This window comes from Schistocerca nitens, chromosome 4 (genome assembly GCF_023898315.1).
Source record: "Schistocerca nitens isolate TAMUIC-IGC-003100 chromosome 4, iqSchNite1.1, whole genome shotgun sequence".
Classification (NCBI taxonomy): Eukaryota; Metazoa; Arthropoda; class Insecta; order Orthoptera; family Acrididae; genus Schistocerca; species Schistocerca nitens.
This window is the reverse complement of record NC_064617.1, coordinates 446,833,868-446,847,869: the sequence shown is the minus strand read 5'-3', so window position 1 is coordinate 446,847,869 and position 14,002 is coordinate 446,833,868.

Genomic DNA, 14,002 nt, shown 5'->3' with positions numbered 1-14,002 from the left:
TTCAGTCCCTAAGGCAACCCATAAAAGAGTGATTGTATCTTTAATAAAAGCTGGAGCTAGAATTGTGAGACAAAATGGGCAAATAACAGTCTGTACTAGATAAGTGATGATAACTCCAGTATTTCAATGTATTGATGTGGCCCTGCCACAAATCTTACCAGTAGTCAGGAAATGGATTTATGGCACTGAACGCTAGGCCATTTTCATGTTGATAAAGCTAAGAAACAGTCAGATGTAATGCAATCTCTCAAAGCATCAAATGACTGGACAAATCAGTTCAACTGTGTATATGCTGAAAACAAGATGAAAGCTAAACCTTTCCCCAAACAGACTAAAAACAGAACAAATGAACTGCTGTGTTTCGTACACAGTGATGTAATGTGCGTCTCTGCCCCCCAAACATTTGGTGGAACGAAATATGATGCCTCCATTGTATACTACACTACCAGTTCTTCAAAATCTTGTCTTGTTTTTGAACCTTTTCCCATGACAATGTTGAAGTCTCCACATGTAACATTCCTATGTCAATTTTGAAGTCTCTGTATATAACAATGTTTTTCTTCATATTCATTCTTAGTAAGTAATTTTGTTTTTCAGAAAGATACTAATCTCGCCACCTGGTAATCTGTACACACAAAGATTGTATGTCATGTGTAACTACATTAGCAATTTCGAACTCTTTTTCTCTAGTTATGTGTTAACTTACATTTTTACTGTTTACAGTCTTTAGGAGGTTTCCTGTTTTAATGTATACAGAAATTCCGCCACCTTTATGTTTAGATCTAAAGAGGTAACTACAAGGGGATTTCAATAAGTAATGCAACACACTCAGCCAGTTTCAGTTGAAAAAAAAATAAAGAATATGTTGTGGGACACTGTGGAATATTCCCACTTCAGCCCCTGCAGTTTCATAAAGTACCAACACGTAGTGGCGCAATATGTAGCCTTCAAAAATGGCATCCGTAACAGAGGTGTGTTCCAAAACAGAGAGCTGCCATTTTGAGTTTGTTAGGCAGAAAACAAGAATATCACAGATACTCATAAGTGTTTGCAGAATGTCTACAGGGATGTAGCAGTGAATAAAAGCAAAATGAGTCATTAGGCAAGGCATCTGTCATCATTGCAACGAGGTCACACAAACCTGTCCGATTTCCTGCGTGCCATCTGGCTGCACATAGCTGTGACTCCTGCAACATTTGAATGCACGGACACTGTCAGTCGAGTTTTTCAATGACTCAGGCCTTGTTGCACAACTGGATGTCTTTGTTTGTTGTGCTGACTTACTCCTCCACCAGTTGGGGTACTCGAAGGTGTTTGCTTACTGGGTTCCTCACTGTCTAACAGAAGATCATAAAGAGCAATGGACATCTGTGCAGAATTGCTTGTGTGTTATAAGGCTTATTACGACAATGTTTTGTTGAACATCATCATAGGTGATGAAACATGGGTTCATCACTTCGAACGTGAAACAAAATGGCAGTCCATGGAGTGGTAGGTACCACACCACCTCTCCTCCAATGAAAAAGTTCAAAGCCAAACCCTCAGTTGGTAAAATCATGGTGACAGTCTTCTGGGACTCTGAAGGGGATATTCTGTTTGGCGTCCTCCCTCATGGTGCAACTCTGAAGAGTTTGTGCTACCATCAAGAAATTGAAGAAATGGCTTCAGTGTGTTTGTTGCCACAAAAATGCAAATGAACATCTCCTTCTCCATGACAACACAAGGTTTCACACAAGTCTGTGCAGCTGAGAGGAGCTTAAAAAACTTCATTCGACTGTTCTTCCTCATCCACCATACAGCCCAGATCTCACACTTTCTGACTTCCATCTGTCTTGTCCAGTGAAGATGCTCTCTGTGGGAAGCATATGTGGATGATGGGGTGATTTTTGATGTAGCAAGATGTGGCTCTGATTACTACCAGTAGAGTGATACCATGCAAGCATACAGGCCTTCCCAGTAAGATAGCTTAAGGCCATTACATTGAACAAATACTGTGTTTAAAAATAAGGTTTTGTAGCCAAAAGAGTGGGAAATAATATGGTGTATTGGAATCCTGAATAAAACCAGTATGCTTTCATTGAAAAGTGTTGCATTACTTTTTGAACATACTTCATAGATAAGGTGTAATCTTTTATGGTCAGATTATCTATATGACTTTCAGTTAGCCCATGTTCACTGATGGGTAATATGTCTGGCTGTACTTCACTTTGGAATCTTGCTGCTTCTAGTTGTGTATTATCAGTGTATGAGATATTCTGATGGAAGTATTCTCATGTAATTTTTCTTTTCCTGACCTACATGTTGTAATATCCTTATCCGAATGGTTAACTGTCAGCATTGAAATGCACTCTTTGAAGTAACAACTTTTTATTACAAGAGCCAAACTAAATACAACTTCTGAGAATAAAGTCCACGCAACATGAGAACAACAATGTATTGAGAAGCAGGGAACACTAATAACAACACAGTCCTGTGAGTTGGGACTCATACCTAGCCCACGGATGAGTAGCAAGATGCTGTAACAATGTGTTCCCACATATGAATACTGCAAAGTGGTGGCCTCAGGAGCAGCTGACAGAAATGTAGCAGCAGACATGATTCACTGTGAGGCAACACCTTTGTGGAAGTGGCAGTGGCAGCAGCAGGCGGGGTCTGCAGCTGAGACCTGGTGCAGAGACTTGGAGCAGCTATTGGTTGGTTGGAGCCTGAAACATAACTGTGTTTCAAAGCGTGGAGTGCTGACCTAAGTAGTTGTATGTGGAAGGATACATACGCAGTGTCATGTGGACACATTACCATGTGCACATAAGTGTGACCTGTGACCACAGTGCTGTGTGCAGCAACTTAAATGCTATGTTGTGGCAAGGCAGGTGCTGCCGACCACTATGGAATCTGCAGGCGGTTTGACTGTGCACAGTACCATGACTATTTACAAAAGACCTCTGAGATGAAGCAGTGGCTGTTCCTAACCTACAAAGCATAGACTGAAGTGTTGTTGCCAAATATGCATGGGCCCAGCCCTGCAAATATCATGCCTTTGTGTCCATAACAAGGGATGGTGCAACTGTCTCCAAGAAGTGCAGCACTCAAGGGAGGAGGCACAACACAGCTGCCGGCATCAACTGTCCACCAACTGGAATGAAACAACACAAACAGTCACTGGGTAAGCACGTGCCTGAGAACAGACCAACAAGTTACTGAATATTGTATTCTTGCATTCTACAAGCAAGGAGTAGAACCAAAAATCTATGTATGAAAGGAACACCAGAATTGTCATTAACATTTGAATAAAAATGCAAGATACAACTAAAAAGACTGCTGATCATTCAGTGCAGGACCATTGGCATTGGATACACAGTAACATCCAAATGCTCAGCACAAGGCACATGAATATACTAAACCAAACTACTAACCAACAACAAAAAATTAATCCCAACAAAACAAACTTGCAGTGTCTGTGTGTGGGAACAGCGGCTGACCTCTGTTGCAGGTAGAAACTAGAAAGGGCCAGGTGATGGCAGGCCTTGCAGCAAAACTGCTATGAAGGCACAACCCAGGGCTCAGAAGAATATATGATGGGATCAGTAGCACAAGTGGGAATGCTGAGACCAGCGGTAAGGAATGCTATGACCAGCGGTAGAGCTGGCACCAGCAGTGGAAGCGGCTGTATTTGCGGCTGCAGTGACACCAATGGGGATGACTGCGCTGGCTGCAGGAATGACAGAGTCGGTGAGGGGACCAGCTGTAGCAGAGCCAGCAATGAACACACTGATAAGACAGTTGGCATTGGTACCGACAGGGCTGACTAGAACAGGGCAGGCAGTGAGAAGACTGCCAAACAGAATGACGTCATTGCAGACAGACTTAGCAATGACTGGAGGGCAAATTAGGACAGGGCCAACAATATCCAGACTGAGCACAGGGCTGGTGTCATTGCTGACAGGCTTGGTGACAACAGGAGGGCCAGCTGGGACAGAGCCGCAACCGCAACCACTTTGCACACGCAAGGGCTGGGCTGACAGCAGTGGAACTGCTGTCATAGAACTCAGTGAAAAAGAAACTGAATGCTGCACGATACAACAATATTGGAAATAACCTGAGTGGCAAGGTCCCTGCTTGCCACACACAAAATTAATTGATGCTGAGACTGTTCAGAAACATGCCCACGTGAATGCAGAAGGGAAGAATGTTGTTGAGGAACACATTCACTTGAATACTGTGGGGGAGACAATCCACCAGTAACCAAAAAGTCGGTACACATTCAGCATGAATGGAAACAACTGTCACCACCAAATTGCACATCTACCCATCTACCAATGAGTCATTGTTGTTGTCCTGCAGATGAGAATCTTGGGGGGGGGGGGGGGGGGGGGTGGAACCTAACAACAGAAAGGAAAGATTTGTGCACCCATTCTTGCAGTAAAGTGAGTTCTGCATTGCATAAATTTATGACATATACTACACAGTGCAACTCCAGCTGTTGCTGGTGTGTGCCCCAGTCCCCTTTCTGGCTGTCAAACACCAGAAAATTGGATACAAATGTGGGAGCAGCTTGTCAAGATGCAGCCATGCAGTCAAAACTTGAGTGAGCTGAGTTACGCTCTGCATCAAATATCTGAATTTGTTTACCTTGTAACTGAAGGACATGAATCAGAGACAGCTCTGATGTCTGGACAGACCTGATAAATCGAAAGGATGCTCAAACCTTACATGAAAATAAACACCCAGCGTACTGAAACATGTACCTTTAATTACTGAATTGTCACTAGAGTACAAAAATACACCAGATAAGCACCAAAATCAATGCAAACCAACAGTGTCAGTGAAGAGAATTTGTACTTATACTAGATATGAACTGACCACCTTAACTGTGCAGAAAAGACAACTACTACTAAGAAACTTGTTTCACAAATGTGTATAGACTGAGAAACTTGTCTTATTGTAAGACTCACAGAATCTGATGAACATCACTGCATTCAGGCTATAACACACAAGGAACAATGAAGATGCTGCCCCACATAAAGACCTAGTACACAAGCAGAAATCCAGCTGATTGAAAACTACTGTAACAGACTTGAAAAACAAAATGTCTGCTCCAGCAAAATGAGCTAATAAACAGCAAGAAACTCGAAAACAAGCTTGAAGTATACTTAAAACTGCAGGAAAGAACTAAAGATCAAGTTTGAACACACTGTATTATAACTAAAATGCCTTCTTGGTATGCACTAATTTCCAAACGCAAGAGCAACAAGAAACGCAACAATTCTTGTGGTGGCAAAACCAGATGAAAGTACAAAACAACGAAAATAATAACCAAAACACCACTCTACACAATTACATAGATACAACTTTCTACAGAAAGACTACGGCGAGTGTCTACGGGGCTAGAGCTGGCATAGGTATCGGCCAGAGCTGTCCTAGCTGTAGGTACACACTGCTGGTCTGATGCTGCTGGTGTGCTTATAACGCCGATTCAGTGGAGTGCTACACGTAGTCACATTAGTTCCAATTGGTGGATACTGTCACATGGATTTTAACGAAGTAGTTCCGGGTTTATGCGGAAAGTCTGTTGTTGTTTACATCCACTGGCGATGTTTAGATTTGAGCTCTTGAAGAGAGGCATGCGTAGGTTCTTGGCAAGCAGTGGAGGGAGGCGGCGATGCAGCAGGGGCAGCTGGCAGCAGAGGCAGCATCTGAAGCAGAGGCGAAGCATCGGTTCCATCACAGGGCGGTTGGCGACAGGCACTGGCAGCTCACTCGGGGTGTCGTGGTCCACCAGATGGGGGCAGAGCTGGTAGAGGTGCCGGCAGGTGATGGAACTGTCAGCCCACTGGAGAGGTGCCATCACCCAGCCGCAGAGTTTGGTGATGGTGGCAGGTGCTCAGCGTTCCCATGGATGAGAGAAGATCCATACCCAGACCTCCTGCCCAATGCGGAAGGAGTGTGTCAGAGTGCGAGTGGGAGGTTGAGAAGTCTCGGGAATAAGGACAGATAAGGGAGAGCAGAACGGTCAATTGTGAAGTATCTCCGCTGGACTTTTACTGGCACGGGGGGCGGCGCAGTATGTAGCCAAAAAAAGAAGCACGGCCCCATTCAGTGGGTGATGGCTCAGCAGCTTATCGAGCTGGGTCTTGAATGCCCACACAAAACATTCTGCCCGACCATTTGACAAAGAGTGAAATGGGGCAGTATGGATGAGGGAAATTCCATTGGCAGTACAGAATTGCTTAAAATTGGGCAAAGTAGACTGTGGACCATTATCCATAATGATCGTTTTGGGGAGTCCCTCAACAGCAAAGAGGCACTGGAGAATTTTGATAGTCTCAGCAGAAGTGGTGCTCGTCATGCAGGATACGTAAGGGTATCCTGACCTGGAGGCAGTCAGGATGAACCACTAGGAACCATGAAATGGCTCTGTGAAATCAAAGTGGAGATGTTCCCATGGAGCAGCTGCATCCGGCCATGAAAAATACTGGCATGGGGGTGCTGCTTGACATGTTTGACACATGGTGCAGGCCGACATGAGGCAGACAATGTTTTTATCCAAACTGCACCAATAAAGGTGTCAGTGGACCAGCTGTTTTGTGAGGATGATTCCCCAATGGCCAGTGTGGAGGAGGTCAAGGACACGGCTGCCGAATGCATGCGGTATGACCACCCGGGGAAATTCCGATTCACTATGCAGAAGGATGACGCCACTGCAGAAAAAGAGACTGTGCCAATGATCCCATAAATGCTGGACCTCCGCATCGCAGATGCTACAACGACTGGCTGGCCAACCTGCAGCGATTTGATGGTGGAGAGTTTGCAGTGGCCCGCTGGGTCGTATCGGCATCCAACAGAAGCACATCCAGAGCTGCGCCCAAGTCTGGTTCCACATGGAAACAAACCAATGGGGAGGCATCAAACTCACAGTCCACCCCGGCATGCAGCCAGGACAGAAAATCCACATTTGCGTGACGTTCAGAAGTGCATTAGACAATATCAGAGTCGAACATTGCCAGAAAGAGCACCAAATGCTGGAGGTGGCGCGCTGTCCTGGTGGACACTGTGGCACCCAGATGATACAAAGAAACCAAAGGTTTGTGGTCGGTCTGCAGAGTAAAATGAAATCGTGGAATTTTATAAGGGCAAAAACCAGTGCCATAGCTTCCTTTTGAATTTGACTATATTTGGTTTTTGCGTCAGCCAATTTTTTGGATGTGAAAGCCACTGGCCTCTCAATGCCGTTGGCCACTTACAAGAGGACCGCACCCAGGCCATAGTCTGATGCGTCGGCGGTGATGATGGGGTGCAGGGAAGGATCGTAAGTGGCCAGATAAGGTGGGCGACTGAGAGCCGACTTGAGACGTGTGAAAGCCTGCTCATATGCCATGTCCCAAACCCGACACACACCCTTGCGCAATAACCCAGTCAGGGGTGCCGAACTCTCAGCAGCGAGGGGTATAAAGCACCAATAATAGTTGATTTGACCAAGGACGGACTGCAGTTGCTTCATGTTGGGGGAAGGAGGCAAGTTTTGCATCACCTCGACATACTCCGTAGAGGCATGTAGGCCATTGGCATCAATTGTGAACCCGAGATAACCAGCCTCGCAAGCAAAAAAGTCACACTTTTCTCTCCGGCAACACAGGTTAGCCTTGGAAAAAAACCTGCAACTGCATATCCACCTTGTCCACAAGGTCCACTGCTGACGAGGGACAGGATATGCATCGATGATGGACTGAGAATTTACAGTGGTCTTAAAGTTGCCACATGTGTAAATCACCATCTGGCTTCTTGATTAATGGGATAGGCATTGCTCAGCAACTGTGCACGACGGAAAAAAGGATGCCTTTGTCTTGTAAGCGGCGAAGTTCCACCTGGAGCCTGTCTAGGAGAGCAAAGGGGCCCGGGCGGGCCTTTAAAAAATGGACGGAAGATGGAAGAAGCTGAACATATGTGCTGAAACCCTTCACTCCTGGTTTGGAGGATGAGAACAACGTTTCATATTTGCTGAGCAACGGGGTGAGGAGGGTATCCAAGTAGGGGATCAAAACTGCCTGTACCTCGTTTTGCACTAACAAACCCAGACGACCAAAAATGTCCACACCCAGAAGGCCAGAAGGTTAGTGGTGCTGGGAGACCCAGACACTAAAAATTGAGGGGTGAAGGAATGACTGTTGTAGAAGATTTGTGTTGAAAAAACGACGTTGACTGATATAGGATGATTACTGAAACTAGGCAAGGCATGAGGGTATGGAGACAAAGCTGGTGAGCCCAAACGTTGGTTTGTGGCACCATCCACAATAGAAACAGATGGTGCTGTGTCAATTTGGAAGACCACCAGGATATGCACGACCTCCAAGGGTAGGAGAAAATGGGCTCCCAATTGGGGAAAGATGGAGAATACCTGTCTATCTGTGGAATGTGAGTCTTCTAGGCCCTGAGGTGATGATTTGTGATGAGCCTGTGTGTCCACAGGAAGCCTGGAATCTACGCGATGTTTCTGCAAAGCCTGACACACAACGGCGATATGGCTCATTCGGCTGCAAACCATGCACCTTGCTCACTGGTAGGGGCACTCTGTCTGTTGGTGAATTCAGAAACAGTCCGGACATGATGGAAAATGGGCAAAAGACTTTGTGTCACGGGATTTACCAACACACTGCTGAGACTCCCGCTTGGCAGTAGGCAACTGGCGAGCTACAAAAACAGCCGGATGAAGACACAGCGGTTGTAGTCGGTGAGACTGTTCAAATGCACGAATGATTGGCAGACAGGTGTAAAGGGACGGGTCCTGTAACTTCAAAATATCAGCTCGAAGACCATCGTCTGGTGCGTGAAACAGCACCATATCGTGAATCAATGAAGAGGCATAAGACTGCCTGCAGGCAATGTTGGCGTACTGGAATTTGAAATTGCGGGAGAGACCCTGAAGCATTGTAATCCATTCCAAATATGTCTGACCTGGGGACTTTCGACAAGAAAAGAAAGTCTGATGGGCAGAAGTGACATGTATTTGTGCGTCAGAGTACTCAAAAGGGCAGCACTTAATATGGGTAAATGAGAGATCTGGAGGGGATTGGTCAGGGTTCAATTGTTGAATTAAATGATACACTTGTGGACCAGCTGTTCCTAAAAAAAAGCCCAACTTCAATTTTCATCATGGATCCCATGTGCCAATAAATGTTGTTCCAACTGCTCAACATAATTTAACCATGATTCAACAGGCCTATCAAAAGCCTGAAGCATCAGTGGAGCCACGTGCACTAAGTGTTCAGTTTACCAGTGATGAAATCAACTCTGTGAGCTACCTCTTGCAATGCTGTGGAGTGAGGGCAATGTTCTGACCTTGTGAACGCTGCCTGAATCTGATGTAGAGTTACCACTAAGGACTGAAGAAGGTCCTCTGATGGGGCTATTCCGTTCGAAAATCAAAGTTTTATCCTCGTCGCCACTAACTGTAGTGTCCTGCGTTCGGCAGGAAAGAACTAACAATCAAGTTTGAACACACTGTATTATAATTAAGACACCTTCTTGGTGTGCACTAATTTCCAAATGCAAGAGCAACAAGAAGCACAACAATTCTTGTGGTGGCCAAACCAGATAAGAGCAAAAGACAATGAAAAGAAAATAATAAACAAAATACTACTCTATACAATTACAAAGATACAACTTCCTACTGAAGGCTATGGCGAGTATCTACTGTGCTAGAGCCGGTGCAGGTATTGGCCGGAGCTGTCCTAGCTGTAGGTACACACTGCCGGTCTGACTCTGCTGGCATGCTTATAATGCCGATTCAGCAGAGTGCTACATGTAGTCACATTAGTTCCAGTTGGTGGATCATTGTCACATGGCTTTTCAAAAAGTAGTTCTGTATTTATGCAGAAAGTTTGTTGTTGTTTACATCCACTGGCGATGTTTAGATCTGAGCTCCTGAAGAAAGGTCGGCAGCCCACCTTGCTTGTCTGTTGTGCGGGCCTTCTGACTCATAAGGAGCCGCTATGACATATTGTGTGCTGTGACTACTTCACCAAGTAATGGCGAGGCTGTCACCCCCAGACAATGTGGTGGCTGTAGGCAGCTTGACTGTACACGGTATCATGACTATTTACAAGCCATTTCCAAGATGAGACAGGAGCCATTCCTGGCTGGCAGAGCAGAGACTGAAATGTGGTGGCCGAATATTCAGCTGCCCAGCGCTGCGTGTACCACATGTGTTGTGGACTGTATTCTGAAAGTATATTCTGTAGTGCTTCCATTTTTGTGTAGTGCTTATATTTTGCTTTCTCACCTAGAGCATCCAGTTTTTCTGCCCCATCAGTCCATATTAGTTTCCTTTGCTTCTGATTATTTTGCCTACATCTGTAAACATTCTGCTGAATGTTACAGATCCAATCTATTTAAATGCATGCCATCCTTTCCTAGGCTGCTTCCGAATAAAAATTTGTTTGGGTTTATGAAAACATCACCAAGATAATCTCATTGTTCTTCAGTGGCACAGTTTATTTTGGATAGATATTTGTCACTTACTGACCTTCTTTTTATAATTCCATTACGTATCAGCCACAATCCCACATAGACACTTCTTGCCATTTCTTGTGTTGTCAGTAATTTCTTCTTTGCTGCTGCTTCTTAACGAATTTGTTCCAGAATGTATAAAGACAACTCTGTAGCTGTGTTTGGCTTCAGAATCTGCTTCTGCAGTCACTAGTTTTACATTTCCTGTATTTTTAAAATATGTGTTTAATTGTTGCATTCTAATTCCAGACTGTACACCAATTTTGCAGTTGGAGACAGCAATATTTTTAAGTAGTGAGTCGCTTATTATGAGAAACTCATTTTCATTCCCTTGCATAGCTGTGGTCATGCATTTTCTTTTACTGAATGTCATCCCCTTCCATTTATATTTATTGATTGATTTTTGGCTTGCTGAATTTATTGACACACCTTTGGAAACACTGGACGTGTTGTTATTTTTAATGTTCGTTTGTGCATGTGTATTTTTGTGATTTTGTTATTTTTCTGTGTGATGGATTTCACAGACACAAGACTGCTTTTCTCATATTAATCTATCATTTTCTGTCTGTCAGTATTTCAGTTTTTAATGTTGCAATGTCATTTTGTAGCAGCTTCATAATTTTATTCTTTGAATACAACGCACTTATAACATCGGCCACTTTATCACGTAAACAGCCATGTTTATTACAGGCACCAAACTAAATACAACTTCTAAGGGTAATGTCTACACAGCTTGGGAACAGAGATGTCTTGAGGAGCAATAAAATTGCAGAAAATCATCACTGATGCATTTTAGGTTTACTTTTGTGCACTTTTCCTGTAACCAGTAATTGCACTTGACGCACAAAATACCTTACATCACACATTTTCACATTCTCTGCATGAAAAACTGTCCATTTGCCTTTTTAATCAGACTGAAATGTCATTAGACATTTCTATCGGTGTAATGTTGAATTACGTCTGTCGATAAAAGTTATCACTCTGCATACCACCTACACCCTTTTTAGACCCAGGAGGCTACTATGCCAACTTTTCTCTGGTTCATATGAAATCTGCAAATGACCTCCTTACTATCTTATGTACAGGAAATTAATTTGATAGTTTCTGCAGTTGCTATAGTTACTTTGGACACAGTAACATATAAATAAACAACTATTTTAGTATGTGTCATTAACTATCCATGACTTCAACAGAGTTTGGGTTAAGGAGAAATAAAAATAATATGAAGATTGGTGTAGGCAATGAAAGATTTCTTTATCAAAAGAACTCAGTTGGAATCAAATATTGACATGGAAATGAGAAAGAAGTTTCTGGAAGTGCACAATTTGGCACAGTACTGTATAAAACTGAAATGATTGTTGTGTAGAAGACTGTGAAAAATTAAATGAACTGATCAAGAAGGAGCAGAAGAAGCACTAGAAAAACTAAGATGAAGCCCTTAACCTGATTAAAGAACAGGTCAGTAACTCTGTAAAGCCCTCTGTTATATATATATGTGATGTACACATGAACTACAGAAAATGCAACAGGATATCCATAGCAATGAATCAAATGTGGTTTAGAAAGTGGCGTTTAGAAAGTGGCTTGCAAATCTAATGTGGGTGCAGTCACAAGGACCTTGCAGAGGTGGCCAGGATATGGACTGCTGGTGCCTAATTGGTTGGTATAAGACACAGATCCAGCACTGATTGAGGTTCATTGTTAACTAATAAATGTATCTCCTGCAAGTTTTATTACATGGGATATGTCCCTAAGAATGCTACAACCTCAAAAATTCTTAGAAGCTGGCAAAGGGTTAAGAGACTTGAGTTCAGGATTCCTTGCATAGAGGCTATGGAGCCCAGCTATTTGATTAAATTAAATGATCTCATTCTGTGGATCCATACTGAGGAGATTCTTGTGCATGTGGAACTTGTACAATATTTTTTACATTATGTTAATAACAAATACAGCAGTAATAATAATACACACATACATGTACATATACAGTATATCAAGAAATTTGTCAATGGAGTAGAAGGCGAGCAGAAGGAGTTGGCCACAAATAAATTGTTCAGGCTTCTCTTAAACTAAACTTTATTTCTCACTGAAATTACTATGGTTGTTGGTGAGTTAATGCAAATGTGTGTTCATGAGTAGTGGACTCATTTTTGGAATACAGTAGTGCTGACTAACTGACAACCTCAGCTGCCGACAGGTGTTGTTGATATACCTCGATGTGGACAGCTGAAAATGTGTGCCCCGACCGGGACTTGAACCCAGGATCTCCTGCTTACATGGCAGACGCTCTATCCATCTGAGCCACCGAGGACACAGATTAATAGCGCGACTGCAGGGACTTATCCCTTGCACGCCTCCCGTGAGACTCACACACCCAACTGTCCACAATTCTACATATGTATTGTACCTTCTACAGTAGTGCCTTTAAGTCTTTGTGTAGATTTCCCTGTTCTTATTAATTATTTTATGAGCTAAGCTGTTTCTTGGAAAAAGGAATACAGTGTTTACAACAAATGTCATTCAGGAATAAATACACTCAGAAACAGCAGTTAGTACAAGTTTCTTGAACCTGCTTTTACAGGGTGTTCATGAATTCACACTACAAATAATGTATATTACATGCTTTTGGACTCTAAAACTTTCATTTGTCTTGAAGACTTACTGAAAAACATGATACTATTGTCAGTCTGGTTTTTTAGACACAAATATTTTATTAAAGACCACTTATTTACAGTTAAATCACAGCAAATAATAATTACTTACTCTTCTGGAAATACAAAAAAACGAAAAATGTTTGGAGTGTATGCTGTGATATAATATTCACTTTCATATTGTGATGTGTTATGTAACATCTGTCTGGCTGACAAATGATGACTGCATCAGTGGAAAGCATTTTTTATTATTTGAATATTTTAGAATCGCAAACTGTTTGGAGCTTTTTGTGATTGTTAGTGTGTATGAATAGATATGGAGAGAGGCCATGTGTCTTCTAGATGGGACAGCATAATTACAGTTTACCAAGAGCTGAGGTATGTGCTGATGTTTGTTCCATACTTTGCATTGTGGCTTGGAGAAGTGGGGTACACCACTGAGTAAAGGGTATGCCATGACACTGCTGATGAGATCACACGGATGAAAGACATTTCCGGATATCTGGAAAAAAAAAATCTTTATTCTGTTGTTGTATCTCGAGCTGTCAGTTAGACATTTTACACTGAGGTCAAGTGTTAAGTGATTAATGTTTCTCCTGAAGAAATGTTGATATAAAGAGTTATTGTATGAGAGCAAGAATTATACATCATTGGAAAAGTGTCATATTTATTTACAAAATTGCATGTTATGCTAAATTCTATACTACCAGCAACTAGTGCAGACTGTAGTGAAATAGTCCAAACTTTTTCATGTTTATGGCCATGAAGAAATAAAACAGGTGAGTTAAATAACATCCAATAATCATAGCTCAGAAGCAAATTAGTCATCTACCTGTATATACACCCAT